Source organism: Alexandromys fortis, unplaced genomic scaffold (assembly GCF_014885135.2).
Source record: "Alexandromys fortis isolate MF-2015 unplaced genomic scaffold, M_Fortis_MF-2015_v1.1 scaffold_50, whole genome shotgun sequence".
Lineage (NCBI taxonomy): Eukaryota > Metazoa > Chordata > Mammalia > Rodentia > Cricetidae > Alexandromys > Alexandromys fortis.
In genome coordinates, this window is record NW_026067932.1 from 3,840,937 (window position 1) to 3,856,679 (window position 15,743).

The 15,743-nt window shown below is 49.2% G+C and overlaps 1 protein-coding gene across 2 annotated transcripts in view; it reads left to right on the forward strand.

Moving 5' to 3' along the window:
• Positions 1–364: 364 nt before the first annotated feature.
• The window catches only part of Elk3 (ETS transcription factor ELK3), a 55,760-nt gene continuing 40,381 nt past the window's right edge, over positions 365–15,743 (forward strand). Inside the window, exon 1 of one of the 2 annotated variants that reach the window (XR_007592405.1) lies at positions 365–737. The gene's annotated coding sequence lies outside the window, so the exon portion shown is untranslated. The remainder of the gene's footprint in view (positions 738–15,743) is intronic. The other variant, XM_050145729.1, reaches the window with a different exon arrangement.

Consider the following 15,743-nt stretch of genomic DNA (forward strand, 5'->3'; position numbering starts at 1 on the left):
CATCTCTAGGAAGCTGCTTTTGTGTACACCCTAAATCTTCTCACCCTAATTTGCCTGGTCTGCAATAAAAGCAGCCCAGTGCCCAGAGCATCCAAGCCCTGAACCCCACTCGCGATCCCTCCTGCCCTCAACTCTTCCATGCCTACGGACACAGAACAGCACGCCCAGCTCCCCTGCAGGCCAACTCTGCAGGGCACAACCCCAGGGTGATGCCCAGCTCAGGCACTCGGGTGCACGGGAGCTGACGGAGCCCGCCGTGTGGAGGGGCGGCGGCCTTGCCGGCGGGTCCCCAGGCTCCTCCCCTGGGGTGGCCGAGCAGGAAGCGGGGCGGGCGCGGCGCGGGGGCGCGCGGGGCGTGCGGGCGGGCGCGGGGCCCGGCGCCGGGGGTATGCGCGGGTCTGGGCGGGCAGCCCCGGCGCACAGCCGCGGCCCGGGCGCGCGGCGCGGGGCGGAAAAGCCTGTTTACACAGACTGCACACCGCCTGGGGAATAATGCAGTAAAGGAAGTGAGCAGGCTCGGCCTGACTGCTCCAACTTCCTGCTCTCACACACAGCAGAGGAAAAAAAAAAAAAAAAGAGGAGCGAGAGAAAGAAAAAAAAGGGGGAAAAATCAGGATCTCATTACAAGAGCAACAGACCGTCTGCAGACGCCTGTCAGCATGGAAAGTCGGGGGCTTTCGCCCGGGTCCTCCTAGAAATCTCCCCAAGAAGACTCCCAAACGCTCCCCCACATCTGGGTAGGTTGCAGGACTGTTTGCCTGTTGCTCCAATGCTTGCAAAGTTTTCTTCTTGGTAGTTTTTTCCCCCTTTTCCCCCTTCTTTCTTTTCTTTGGCTGGTGGGGGTGGGGCGGTGGGCTCTGTGGGGTGGGTTGTGGACTGTGGTGGGGGAGGATGGGGATGCGTCCCCGTGGGGGAGGATGCTGCGCTCCGTCACCGCCACCGCCGCCACCGCAGGAGCTCATGCGTTGGCCTGGCTCATGCGTGGCTGCGCTGCGAAGCCAGGGGAAGGGACACCCGGCGTGCAAGCTCCCGCACCCCTGCAGGCTGGCGAGCGAGGCTCCAGGGCCCTGGGATTGAGGATGGTGGCCGGAGCGGGCTGCGTGGCTGGAGGCTGACCTCCAGCCGGGGTTGCGGTCGGGATCCCTTCATGATGGGCACCAAGTCGCGGGTGCTCAAATCCAGGGACGGCACAGGGATGGAGTGTAGGTGAAGGACGTGGGCCGTGGAGATGTGGGGCCTGGGGCTGCGCGTCCACTCTCGCTGGGCAGGTGACCCCCGCCCAGGTCACCGCCCCAGGCGCACGCCCAATCAAACGGACATTTAAAAGCCGGCCGAGTCTGCTGGTCTGGATTCGGGTTTGGGAGACTGGCTGGGCAAGGATGCTCTTGAAGTTCTTAGTTCTTTAACTTCCAACTCCCTGCTGGCCTGTACTGTTACTGGAACTTTTTATTTTATTTTAATTTTAGGAGGAGAAGGGGGTTAAATTGGGAGCGAGCGCTAAAAAAATTTAAAAGGTCTCTGGTTTGTTACGTTTTCTGGACCGAATCATTCCGAGGCTAAGCTGCTGTTACGCGGTGGGGTGGGGGTGGCAGCAAGAAAGGCTATTTCAGAAACTGCAAAAGGGGCTTTTTAGAAGGAAAAAAAACGAGTGTCGGGAGAGTTTCTGGCTTGTCTGGAAACGGCAAGACTAATTGCCGTGCGCTTCCGCTTTGAAACTGGCTGCAGACAGCATCTTGAAAATGACTCACTGAGGAGCTCACAAAGAAACTGTGGTTTGCTGCTTCTCAGGTTTATGTATTTGTGCCTTTTACAGTTTCCTTTGTAGTGTTCGAGGGTCCCCCGCCCCTTCCCCGCCGGCCCCCTCTCTCCCTCCCTCCCTCCCTGCTTTGAAAGCCCCTCTCTGGCCTTTAACTCCCTGCAGTCCTCTGCCCGAGGTGGGGGCAGTTAGGGGTGGTGAGGGGGAGGCCGAGTTGTTTTGGACTTGGCTGGGGAGAGGGTTAAAGGGATTCTGCTGCTGCAGGGGGAAAAATGTTCCTTGAATTTTCCACTGGCGGCCGCAGGAAGAGAGCCCCTTTAGTCATTGCTAAGTAATGTCTGCACACACACACACCGACTAATCTCATTGGGAGTTTCCGCTGCTCCGCACAGGAGGGGTTTTGTGCAAGCCGCTGTCAGCCTGCGGAGCAGGCGCTGCGGAGCGAGGCGAGTTACCGCCTTATTGACTTAGAGGTGCCTCCTCCACCCTGCCAGTCTTTCCAGGGCAGTCTCCAGAAACTTGGAAGTCTCTTTGGCCATTTTGGTTCTCAAGTCGAACATGCTTTTCCTGTGTGCCTGCATGTGTGTGTGCGCGTGTGCGTGGGTTCTGTTTTGTTTTCTGTTGTCCAATCAACTCTTTCACACACACACACACACACACACACACACACACACACACGCCTGCCCATCCTCTCCCATCTGTGCCTCAGCTTTGTTGTGGTGGGGGGGGGGGTGGAGGGAGGAGTTGGGAAACCCAGCATGTTCCGGGATCTATTAATGAACCTAAATCGATTTCTGAGCCTGATTGCCCAACACAATATTCTCTGGTCTCTCTCCTTTTCCCCCTCTCTGTGGCACACGTTTATTTGGAAAAGGTCAGTTATGAGTTTGAATTTATGAGGATTATAAAATTACAGGCTGTGTTAGGAGGGCATGCAGGTCAGACAGTTAAGGAGACTGTCGGACAGAAGTGTCCCAAGCTTCCAGTAATGGCTCCGCTTGCAAAACCCCCAGAGCACGAAAAGTGATGGCCTTTTCCATGCCAAATATAGCTCAGGCCTTCTGGCTTTTTCTTGTTCTCCTTTCTTTCTTTCTTTCTTTCTTTCTTTCTTTCTTTCTTTCTTTCTTTCTTTCTTTCTCCTCTTCCTCCCTCTCTCCCTCCTGCCTTCTCTCTCTGCCTTTAAATGTTGACTGTTGAAATGGGTAGAGTTGCTAAAAAGGACAAAGAATTTTCCAGAAGCCCACTGGAAGCACAGGAGCCCCTTTCTTGACAAGGACATTCTGCCCCCCCCCCCAAGGTGTTGCCGTGACTCCTCCAGTGGCAAATGGGTCCTGAAACCAACCCAGCCAGCTCACCCTATGCGAGTCAGTGGGCTTAAGTCAGGATTTCCTTGGCACCTTTTCTAGAGGGTGGTCAGTGAATGGCTGGTGCTGAGTGGCCGAATTGGACAACAGAATGTTCTTCTAGCTGACTTCCAAGCGGGCATCCTCCTGCAGGAGAGTTCCCCAGAGGTCCAGGTTGCGAACACTTCCCTCTGAGCCAGTGGTTCTCAGCCTTCCTAATGCTGCGAGTCTTTAATACAGTTCCCGTGGTGATCCCCCCCCCACAAAATTATTTTCATCGCTACTTCACAATGGCAGTTTTGCTACTCTTGGGAATCGTAATGTCAATATCTGACACGTGACCCCAAGGGGTTGCGACCCACAGGTTGAGAACCACGGTTCTGATCAGAAAGGACAGCGGAGTCCGAGTTGTTGAAGGTGCCCGAGATCTGCTTCTGTGGTTTTCAACCAGAATGATTTTGCCTACAGGGGTACAACTGGCATCCAGCGGCAGGAGCCAGGGGTAATGTTACTCATCCAGCAATGTCCAGGACACCTCCCCATAAGTAATCCACGAGCCCCACGTGTTAGTAGTGCTTACACCAAGCCTCTCTCCTTCCCCTTAGTGATGCCGGTGATAAAGGCTCTCGAAGGCATTGGCTCAACAAATAAATGGACATCAGAAGCCCTCAGTGGTCCGTCTCGTTATGACAACAAGCTGTTAACGCCTGCTTCTGTCCTTGTCTGCCTGCCTCTCTCTCTCTCTCTCTCTCTCTGCCCTGTCCCGTTCCTGTCTGTCTTCTACTCGGTGCCACAGAATGACAGACAGATCCTGACCTTGTGACGCGGTGACTTGTGAGCTGAATTTTTGAACCTCCCTAAGTACCGAGTCTTCCTCACACAACCAGCGCTGAAGCCTAGTAGACGGGAAAGGCAGTATTTGGATGAGGGAGAGCAGGTTTTTTTTTAAAATCAACCCCACTTGAATTTTGAAGTCACCTATGCATTTATTTAAAAAAATCCCCCTTTTGTCTCATGTGAGCAATCATTTAATTCAAAACTGCTAATGTACAGTATATGCAACTCTGAGGGCATCCATTAAAATTTATGTTTGTCGTAACTTTTTGGAACTCAAATCTTTTCCTGAAATTGGTTTTAGAGGACTTCCGGGCAGTGTGTGTAGTTAAGATATTCCTGCCCAGTGATCGGACGCTGGATTTTTGCGTGTTCTGTGCCATCCAATTCTAATTCTATAGGCGGTATCGCCAGACGTTACAAGACATAACCTATGGACAAGCCCAAGGCACATAATTGGATGTGACTTCCTGAAGCGAGGTGAGTTACCCCTCGCCAGCAGATAGGTTGGGTCCTTGACATGCCTAGGCAGTGACTTAGTCCTCTGTCCCTTCCAGGCCTCAGGCTCCTCATTGGGCATAAAGAGCAGTGTGCTGTCTGTCTCCCTGATTCTACCCTGGTGAGCCCCTCCTCAGCCTGCCTTTTCTCACTTGTGTTCATGAATGGCATGAAGCCCCTCGCGTTCATCCAAAAGCCTTGTATGTTCCGGGCAGACGTTTCCCGTGCAGTGGTCACCTTAGCTCCTCTTGGCTGTCGCAGGGTGGTTTAGAGCAGGTTGGAACCACGCCCGTCAGAAGCCATCGTCTAAAGGCTACTTTTTCTGTTTTTCTTGGTTGTGAAAAATATCACAAATTACCCTAGGAAAACATAGAAGGCCACAAAGACAACAATGGACATCGCCAGAAATCCCGCTGCTAACACTTCATTGTATATGCTTGTAGTCTTTTAAAACGTGTGTTGTGTACACAGACGCACAGGAACACGTGTGCTCGGAGGGTTTTATTGGAGCCACGGCATCCTTTTAAAAAGAGCTGATTTTCACATAACATCCCCCATAGTACATTTTAATAATGAGGACCGAGACTCAAGTTGCCAAACATTGAGCCTGTATTTATTGAGGTTGGGTTGACATGATTTCTCATGAGCCGGTCTTTGTGCTCTGTCTTCTGTAATGTCTTAAGAATGCAGCCCTCTTGAAAGATTGAGTTCCTATGTGCTGTGAGTTCTGGGATTTTGATGAGTCTCTCTGTGATTTAAGGGTGAGTCATGATTTGCAAGAGTATGGTGCTGTAGTAACAGGAAGTGGGGGCACTCCACACCAGGACAGAATGCTAGATGAAGGGAGAGAGTGGAGACTGGGCTGAAAAACCCACCCTGGGATGACCCCACCGCGGAGGACAGGAAGACCCGCGTAGACAACTCTTAGATATTGCTGTATCCACACTCTCCAAACTTTGGTGTTTTAAATTGACTTTAAAAACCTCAATATTACTATGATATTACTATTGTATTATACTGTAATATATATATGTGTGTGTGTATACACACACACACATATATATATATTAATACTATAATATTACCGGCCATGGGCATGGCCAGTTTGACTTGAGGTCATTCAGCTTTTGGATTGAAACCATGGCACCATGATGACTCTGTTTTTGCCACTTTGAGTGCAGAGTCAACAAATTAAGTTACCGTGTTTGTGTGTTTAGCTTTCTGTTAGCAAATCCGGAAGGCCTCCAAAGATGGTTGTTCCTTCTGTCTTTTCGGTAACGGCTCCGAAAATAATTTAACCCTCTCTGAGCTCTTCTCCACCACCAGAATTAAAATAGCCTTGTCCTTTTTCCCGGAAATTCACGCACACGTCAGCAGTTTCAGCATAAACTTGGCAGTGGTCGCTTCAGCTGAAGGTGATTTGGGCTGAATTATCACTAGGCGTGAACTCTGGCAACTTTACTGATTAGGAGTAATTTGCATTTCCTGGGAAGAATTACTGAACTATTTGAAAAGTTAAATGGAATTCTTTTTGTAACTTAGCTGAGAATGTTGCTTGGCTGTTTTTAAAGTCATCAGAGTGATTGGTTGTCATAACATTCGAATGTGAACCAAGCTAAAATGAGTTTACTCAGAAGTGGTTCAAAGCCTCCTAGTATCTAAGTATTTCTAAAGCTTCGGGAGCTCAGGTGTTCCCGTTTAGCCACGAATCCGGCAGGAATCACGGGGTGGGTAGAAAACACAAATGTCCGGATGCTATTTCCGTAAGACTGGTTAGGTTAGGGCTCTCAGCCCAGGGGAAAAACAAAACAAAAACAAAAGACCCCTGACATATATTTCACCTTTAGCAAAAAGAGAATAAGAATTGCGGGGCATGGTGGTGTGCACCTTTGACCCCAGCATTTGGGCAGTCGAGGCAGGCTGGTTTCTTGTCTCAGAGTGAGAGCCTGTCTCAGACAACAAACAAAAGCAAACGAAAGAAGACGTTAGTTTACAGACGCCCAAACACACGGATCTTAAATATAGTTGTATACATCCGTATATCTAGCTTCTCTAAATGAAGACTATATTTCCATCACTTCAGAGTACTCCCTGAGGGTTTTTGTTTGTTTGTTTTGTTTCAATTGTAGTGGGGACAGTTTCATGATTCTACCCAGCAGATCCATGAAACCCAGGACGCCTTGATAAATCGCTGCAGTGCTTTAACTTAACTGTACGGCTAAACGTGAATCAGTAGGATATGCGGATTTCCTCATCACACAGGGAAGGGAGGAATCTCTTCTAGTTTATTTCATGTACAAAATATTTAGCCAGTGTTCTAGGAAAACTAAAAGTATTGCTTTAAAACTAACTGGGTCGAGGGGGTATTACTTGATCATTCTGTGTGTCTGTTCCCCTGGCTGGACTGAAATGGAGGGAATTAACGTTCAAGTCCTAAGTCCTATAGTCGTCGTCGTCTTCTTCTTCTTCTTCTTCTTCTTCTTCTTCTTCTTCTTCTTCTTCTTCTTCTTCTTCTTCTTCCTCTCTCTCTCTCTCTCTCTCTCTCTCTCTCTCTCGCAAATCGAGACTCTGCTTATGAAAGAAAACATGGTATTTTGCCCCTCTCTCCAGCATCTTCTCTACTCCCCTTCTTTCTTTAGCTCTCTCTCAGGTCACCTGTCACCTCCCTGGGGGAGGCTGTGCTGGCCTTTAGTCCTTCCCTGGGACCCCAGCCCTCTGTAGAGGCTTTATCCTCAGGTTTCCTCATTACCCCGATTCTTGCTGTCTGAACCCAGGAGCTAGACAGCTTTAGGTGTGTGTTTCAGGAGACTGGCTGTTATTCCTAAATACCTACTAATACCCCTCATTCCGAGCTCTGAAACCAAGACTATGTGACGGTATGTTGTGCAGACCCTCTGACCAGGTAGCTTGAGAGAGTGAGGGATCGTTGCCTGTGCGTGTGTGACAGGATCTGCTTTGTCTGTGGTGCCCATCCGGCTGGGAGCTCGCTTTGGGCCCACATCTGTTTTTCTCATAAAGAGAACGAGAAACAGTGCCTGTATCATAGGTTTGCTTTTTATTTTATTTTTTCAAGATGGGGTTTCTCTGTGTAGCCCTGGCTGTCCTGGCACATGCTCTGTAGACCAGGCTGGCCTCAAACTCACAGAGATCCGCCTGCCTCTGCACACCGAGTGCTGGGATTAAAGGCACCACCCGGTTCCCATAGTTTTTATTTAAACTTCCAAGGAAAGGGTCTGTTCAGAAACTGGGTTAGTTTGTTACTGTTGGGACAGACTTGACTCTGATTTTAAGATCAGTGTTAGACCGAGAATGGTCGGCGACACCTCGAAATACATTCATAGAAAATGCTTTCTCGCCAGAATTCGTCAATTCTAAAGACACTGTGGTCTTTTATGGAACATTTCATGACAAGATTCTCACAGTGGCCCTGGATAATCCGTTTTGAGTCTTGCTGTGTTCGGTTGGAAGCCTTTCTTAACCTGAAGCAACTGCACATACAGTGTTTGTCTGTAACCTTTTGAAATCAATGGTGTTTCTGTCGGGGTTTAAAATAACAGGAGAGATGGGCTGAAGACGCCCGAAAAAGGCTAATTACTCTGTTTTCACCTCTGTTTTGCCAGGGAGCCCTTTGTTGGGGTCAAGTGTGGGTTACCGGGTATGTATGATCAAGCAGGTCCCCCGCCCCCGGTCTTGCCACCATGGTCTTAGTCAGAAAAGAGTGGCCAAAACGAGCCTCAAGATTTGCTCCAGGGCCGGCTCCCCAGTATGTCTAGGAATTAACCGGGAGACCTCACTGCCCACCCCCATAGCTTGTCATCCTCAAAATGGCACCGATACTCAGAGCTCTCATCTCAGGAGTACGGTAAACAAGAAACAGGGCTGTTGGTTTTGGGTGACTATCTTAACCCTGGACGTTAAGAACACCTCACTGGAAGGCTTCACAGAACCCAGAACTGGAGTGTCCCCATACTGTCCCCTTCTTGGAGTTTGTTAGATTTGCCTTTAGAGGTGGAAATGTAAGCTGTACTGATTGGGATTTATTTATTTATTATTTATTTTAATGGAAGCGATTGGAATAGGAGGGGAACATGCCTATGTGTTTGTCCGGGTAGACAGTGGTTGAGAGAACCTGGCAGGATATGACCTCAGAAAAAGTGACCAAAACAACTCCTCCTCCTCCGTAGGGGGCCAGCCTGCCTGTGTGGGATTTGAGTCCTCTTCTCTACCTAGGGAGGTGTGCCTAAGGGAACGTTGTTTACAGCGGCTGCACTTGTCCATCCGGAAGAGTCATTGTTTCAATATCGGAAGTCAGGCGAGAGCCTGGATTTACACTGTAATTTTCAGGAAAGGAAAAGGCTTAGATTCCCATTGACGCCAGCGAGTCCTAGTGTGAACACGTAAAGGAGGCACCCAGGCAGTCGGTGCTGTCTGCAAGGGTTAAGTAGAAGATTCGCTTGCTACCTTGGTTTCCTTGAATGATCTTGGACCTGAACTCTTGGCGTCCGGGACTCAGGAGCATTGATAAGGAAGTTATTTCTGCCAGTGTCCATCTCTGCTTCACCCTCAGAGGCCTTTTAGACCAGAAGACGTTAGGTTCTCTCTGTCTCTGTCTTTCTTTCTCTCCCCCCCCCCACCTCTCCTCCTCCCTCCTCCTGTCTCTTAAAACAAGATATATTTTGAACTGTACTTCCAAGTGCTCCTAGGCAGAACTGCACGGCCTACCCAGTGTCTGCAGAGGTGGTCTTGGGGGTAGACTCACTCTGATGGCCGAGGCAAAAACAGTGATCAGCCAGCCACCTGGTTTTGGCGAGTCCCTAGGTTTTGATGAATTCATTTAATCCACCACTTTACTGTTCCCCACCCCGAGTTTATGATATGTGGGTAGACAGAATAATGTGCATAATACAAAAATGATCTCATAGTGACTTATTTTGATCACCAAGATTCCCGAATCAAGAAGGACGGCGCTAGCGTTCTATGGTTTTCAGAAGGTGGAAGGTCGGATTGGGATATGATTCTGTTGGGAGAATGCCTAACTGAGACACGGGACCCTGGGTCCCATCCCTAGCACCGCGCTAACTGGGTGTGGTAGCACAGCTTGGTTATCCCAGTGCTCTGGAAAAAAAGGCAGGAGGATCAGAAGTTTAAGGTCATACTTGGCTCCATAGTTATTCCGAGGCCAACCTGGGCTACACCCGAAACAGACCCTGTCTCAAAAAGAGCAATGTAACAATGGACAGCAGCAGAGAGTAGCAACACCAAAAACAGTATTAGACCAAGAATGTTGTCCATAAAAGAGCAGAAACCGTCCTGGGGGAATGGCTTCATAGGTAAAGTGCTTGCTTGCCTTGCTACTGAGAGGACCCGATTTGGTCCCTAGGTTCCACATTGAAAAGATAGGGTGTGGTGGCACCTGCTTGTAATCCCAGCGCAGGGGAGGCAGAGATAGGCCAATCGCTGGGGGGCTCACTGGCCCGTCAGTCCTTATTCCATAAGGTGGATGCTATTCCTGAGAGATGACATCTGAGGTTCTCTCGCCTCGGTGTGCGCTTGCACACCAACATGTATACACACACACACACACGCACACAGGAACTTTAAGACCTTATAGAAGATTATAAATTCACTACTAGATTAGAATGTTTCACTGTTCCAAAGGGTAATTTTCTTGAGTAAGGGGGGACTATAGTCTAAATCCGGTGCTGGCTGTTTCTATAGCTAATATTTTCATGCTGAGAAAAGAAATAGCATCAAGTTGTGTGTGGTGTTAGCAAAAGCGCCAACTCCAGGAATGGCAGACTCCTGCATAGGAGTTCCAGGAGGTGACGCTGCTTTGGGATGAGGGTCTGTGTTTCACACGGGCATCTTCCTTTTCACTAGATGGTTTTGATGACCGTCATGAGATGGGAGTGGGAGGCCCCTTGGCAACAGTGTTCACAACACTGTTTTCTTAGTGCATTTTGATGATGAGTTTTTGGAAGGTTCGAGGCGTAAGACATTGGAGAAGGCGTCAATTTTGAAGTCACGGGCTGTGTTTTCTACAGAGTCCACCAAGGACAGCAAGACAGTTTATGTATGTCCCACTTTCTGTCCCATTTCACTTAGTGGTGTGGGCTCACGTGCCAGGCGTGGTTTAAAATAGACATCCGTGAAGAGTTGCGTGGCCTCTGGCTTACTTACATCAACACCTCTGAGTTTTACTTCATGTTAAAAGGAGCTTTATTAGAAGTTAATTTACCATTGGAGGCAGTCTCCGCACGTGCGACAACAGCCGGGTCACACCTGGCTAGACTTGATGCCCACGCAGGAAAATGCAAGAGAAACACATACGTGTGGGCCAGGGAAGCCGATGGGGCCAGTCTCCACCTTCCTGACTTCAGATGCCACCAAACCTCCACGCGTGTCCCCCACATGAGCAGGCGACAACACACTGAGGACTCTAGCTAGCCTCTCTTCCAAATAGAATCAGAAGACCAGAGCATTAGCGTCTGGAATTTGCAGTTCCTGAACTGTGAAACACCTTTGCTTTGAGAAAGGAACCGAAGCTGAAGTGGCCACAGCCTCAGAGCCCGGAAACTCCCAGCTTCTAGCACAGGTAACCACTCTGTCCGGGGCTCTCTATGCTTCTCAAAAACCCAAACACGATGTCTCCAGCAACCCCTTGTTCGTAGATACCAGTAACACACAACGCTTTATGTGAGGATACTGTCTGTCTCTAGCAGCACCAGGGACCAGCTAATGACAGCTCTGTGTGACTCAGTTTCCACACTGGCTGGCATTTTATTTAAGCAAAAGCAAAAGGGTTCTAATACTGTTAGCCCCCTGTTAAAAAAAAAAAATCAGTAGTTCCTAGGTGCTATATAGAAACATTTAAATCTTAATCCTATACTTCCAAACAAAGACAAGATCAGCCAGCTGATTTCTTTTTCTTTCTTTATCTATGGACCATTAAGAACCAAGAGACTTTAAAATAGTTACAGTGGAGTTAGTCCCTGGAGAGAGAAAGGTTACTTACTAGTCTAAGAAGACTGAGATCTGTCTGAGACAGGCTTGTTGTTGTTGCTGTTGTTGTTGTTGTTGTTGTTATTCCATTGATTATGATAGTGGTGAAGGCTGTGATGTGTGTGTGTGTCTGTCTGTGTCTGTGTATGCGGGTCAGAAACAGAGACACAGAGATAAACACTTGAGAAATTATCATTTTAGCTTTTACGGAGAAGACAAGAAGGTTCTAAGCTTCCATGGATAGACATGGCCTTTCTCCTTTGCCAGGGCTTCTCTGGAAGAAGCTGGAAGGATGTGGTCGGGGATTCCTATTGCTCAATCCGGTTCCCTAGAAAACTGTAGTCCAGTGCTTCGCATATTTGGGAAGCAGATCTAGAAGAAAAGCTGTGTTTTGGTGATGGCCGTTAATGTACTGGGGATAAACAACCTGCCTGTTGCCTGTGGCACCCACAGTGGCCTCGGAAGGACAGGGGTAGTTGAATTCTTATGGAGACAGGACCCAGGAGGAAGGAGAGGACCTCTAAATGTCTCCGAGAATCTCTAAGTGCCGTGTCAGAGGTGGTCAGACCAGGTGCAGCTCGCCAGGAGAAGAAGAAGGTACCCGGATGGCTGGGTACCGCTCTGCCAGGAAATGCCTGATTGTTCCTGCATCATATCTAGGATGTCCAGCCCAGCTGTGCAGACTTCCCATCCCCAGAATCCCATGGGGGTCCTTTAGAGAGGAAGGGATTGGGAGGCAGCTCACACCTAACCCCACCTGGGACCCCTTCCTTCCTAGGTTTGCACCAGGCTTCCTGACCCTGCTCAGCACCCTCTGTGCGCAGGAGCAAGAGGGGGCAGACAAGCCCAGAGAGGTCACTTGTAAGCAGGGTGCCATTGGTGGTGAAGGATCAGGGCTGGGACTTTTAGCTGGAGGAGCTGACGTGACTTTTCTCTTACTCAGTGTTTCAGTTCGTCCACCCCCACCCCCACCCCATGTTTCCACTGGGTGGTGCTACAGGAATTCCTACCTTTTGCCTCAGGAGTTTCCCCCTTCCCAGAAAGACGCCCCTGCAGCATAATAGGAGGAAGTCCTGATTTAGAAAGGTTTTACAGTTTCAACACAATGGGAGAGCCGGAGGATGCTCTGGCAGGAAGCGCCTTGGTTTCTGGATGTGGAAAACCCACCATCATTTTGTGGCGGGCAGAAGAGTTCTCACTGGACGGGGCTTGTGCTTTTACCTCTCCCAGCCGCCCCTCTAGCACAGTAAGGCTTTCAAGTTTATCTGAAAGATTCCGGTGTTCCATCTTCCAGAAGTGGCGTGGAAGATTGCCTTTATTTTATTTATTTATTTTTGTTGTTTTTTGAAAAGCCATCTTCAGGTATCTAAGAGAATAAAGGCTTCCTGATGGTAATGCAAACACAGATGTAAGAACACCCCTTTCTCAAGGTGTGAAAAACAAAATATCTTTCATTTTTCCCCAACTCCTGTGAAGAGTGGCCTTGCCTTCTCTAGATGGGGAGCCTGGAGGGGAGCTACCAGTGTCCCTGTCTTGGACCAGATAAACTCAAAGGCTTGATAGGCACCAGGTTTTGTTGATATCCCTATTCCCAATGCCCACCCCCCCACCTCAATGCACAAGACTGAATTTATTAAGCTAGAAATTTTGGGGAAAAATTTGCCATTCCAGCCAAGGGCTCTGAAACGCACAGATAGTGTTGAGGAGCCATGTCGGCTGCCTTACGTGGAAGCTCAAATTTCAGGGCATTTGGCAAGGTTTTAGTAAGCTGAATTATCTCTCTGTGTGATGGGAAGTCACCAAGGCTGCTCGGGGTGCCAGGTCCCTTCCAAGGTCTACTGTACACACGTCGCGGGCTCCCAGGCTGTCTCTCTCCACACAGGGAACAGGTCTCATGATCCGTTTCTGAGTACCATGAAGAACTCATGTTTAGGGTTAGGTTTCCTCTACCTCCGTCTTCTGGTTCCACAGGCCTGGTGTCCACACTTCAGATAAGAGAACCAGTCTCTCCGAGTTCTGGAGTTCACCAAGGCTCATGGCCTGATTTGTCATTGAGGGCCGACCTTCAGCTAGGCCTGGTGGCACAGGCCTGAAATCCCAGCTACACAGGAGGCTGAGGCAGGGGGATTGCAATTTCAATCAGTGTCATTTTAGGCTCCCTAATGAATTCAGTGTAAGTCTTTAACTTACCCAGATTTTGACTTAAAATCTGAAGTGAACGGAGAAAGAACTAGGCCCACCTGCCAATGGTTCTTTGCCCAGTGTGATTCCAAGGTTCAGTTCCCCATTAAAAGAATCCCATTGGGTGAACCTAGCATGTCTGTCTGCTTTTCTTTCTCTGTGTGTCTATCATCCATCCATCCATCCACCCACCCATCTGTCTATTTCTATCTCTGTTCATTGAGGAAATTGGCTAAAATAAATGGTGGCAGAAAGGCTCAGATTCTTATTTTTTCTTCCTCCCTCCCTCCCTCCCTCTTTCCCTCCCTCCCTCCCTCCCTCCCTCCCTCCCTCCCTCCGTCCCTCCCTCCCTCCCTGTCTTTCTTCCTCCCTNCTCTCTATGCAACCTGGGCTGCCCCAGAACTCCCTCTGTAGACCAGGCTAGCCTTGAACTCAAAGAGATCCACCTGCCTCTGCCCCCGAGTGCCACCACACCCAGCTTAGACTCTTTCATCAAGCAGTCCAGGCAGAGTACCTGGAGTCACGGAGTGGTGGGGTGGGACATGAAGGACATCTCCGTCCTTTAGCCTGCTGAGGCTGTCACTTTGCCTGATGACTACTGTCTTAGAAGCAGCGAGGTATACGAAGCCAGCATCTAGGGCAGTGGTCCTCAATCTTCCTAATGCTGCGACCCTTTAATACAGTTCTTCATGTGGTGACTGTCAACCATAAAATTATTTTTGTTACTACCTTATAACTTTTATGCTACAGCTATGAATCATAATGTAAATATCCGTGTTTTCCCATGGTCTTAGGTGACCCCTGTTAAAGGGTCATTTGACCCCCCCCCCCACCACAAAGGGGTCATGGTCCACAGGTTGAGAACCTGCCCTAGCGTGGCAATGTGCATTGTGATTAGAGCCCCGGACTTGGGAGCAGATATTCCTGGGTTGGGGTCTGTCCGCTCTTCTGCTTCCTGTGTGGCCAGATGCGTCTCTCTTCGTGTTTCTCAGTCAAGGCTTCCTGGTGGACAGGGCTGACGGGGAGTGTGAACATGTACTCCGTGCACTAAACACCATGCTTGGCACACAAAGTCACCGACGGTTAACCCTTAAAGGAAAGGCTCCTGTAAGGGTGGAAGTGTGGGTCTGAGCCTTGTTCCCGTGGAACACGTGGTTCTCAGTATTGGCAGTGGTGGAGAATGCAGCTAGTGTTTCCTTGGACCAGGCCTCTTGATTTGGAACCTACTTACAGGTTCCTTTTAGAACCCCACAGACCCTGCTGACATGGTACATACAAACATACACATGTTTATATCTACATGCATAGAGATGTATATAGTATTTTCTCCCAGAGAGTTCTCAAAACGGTCCGTGGGTCAAATACACAAGGAAGACTCTTCTGTGCATCTGTGCATTTGTGCGTTCACATCTGTTTTAGGCATGTGAGCATGTGTTTTAAGTGGACTCTATGAGACCTCTGCTGCCTCACAGCTTTTGACCTGTAAGAACAATACTTTTATGTAGTTCAACCCAGTAGGCCGTGATACCAAGGAAACGTAACTTGGAATAGCCTCACAATGGTGCTGCCTGGAGCGAGGTCTGTATTTACAGCTTCCTTTCCTGTTCTGCCGCACCAAAGCCTGGGCGAGTTAAAATTCATCAGGCCGCTTGTAAATCTATTTACTTAAAACGACATCTGTTGTATCTTGTGTTGTGCAGTCGTCTTAAATTTTCACCAGAGACTCGACTGAAGTCATGGGATCGGTGGCCTGGGCGAAGCCGAAAGTCCTACGGGAGCCTTCTTAGCCGTACACGCGCGGGCGCTCCTTTGGAGGACAGTTGGACGGTCGTGTGGAGGGTTAACATGGAGCTGACACATAGACCGAATGAAACCAGAGCTGCAGTTACAAAGTGGGGCACATGTGGGAGGCCAGGTTTCCTGTGTTTCCTGCCTGCAACCTGCTAAAGAAGAGGAAGCTGTGAGAGAACCCGCTGATGGGGGCTGTGCCGCCAGCCAGAAATAAGACTCGTGCGAAGGGCCCGGACAATGAAAACAATCCCACCCGAAAGTAAATGTCCAGGTTTTCATCCGCAAATGGCTGGAAAGGAACAGCCTTTCTCTTGAAAGAAAAACACGGCCCACATCCC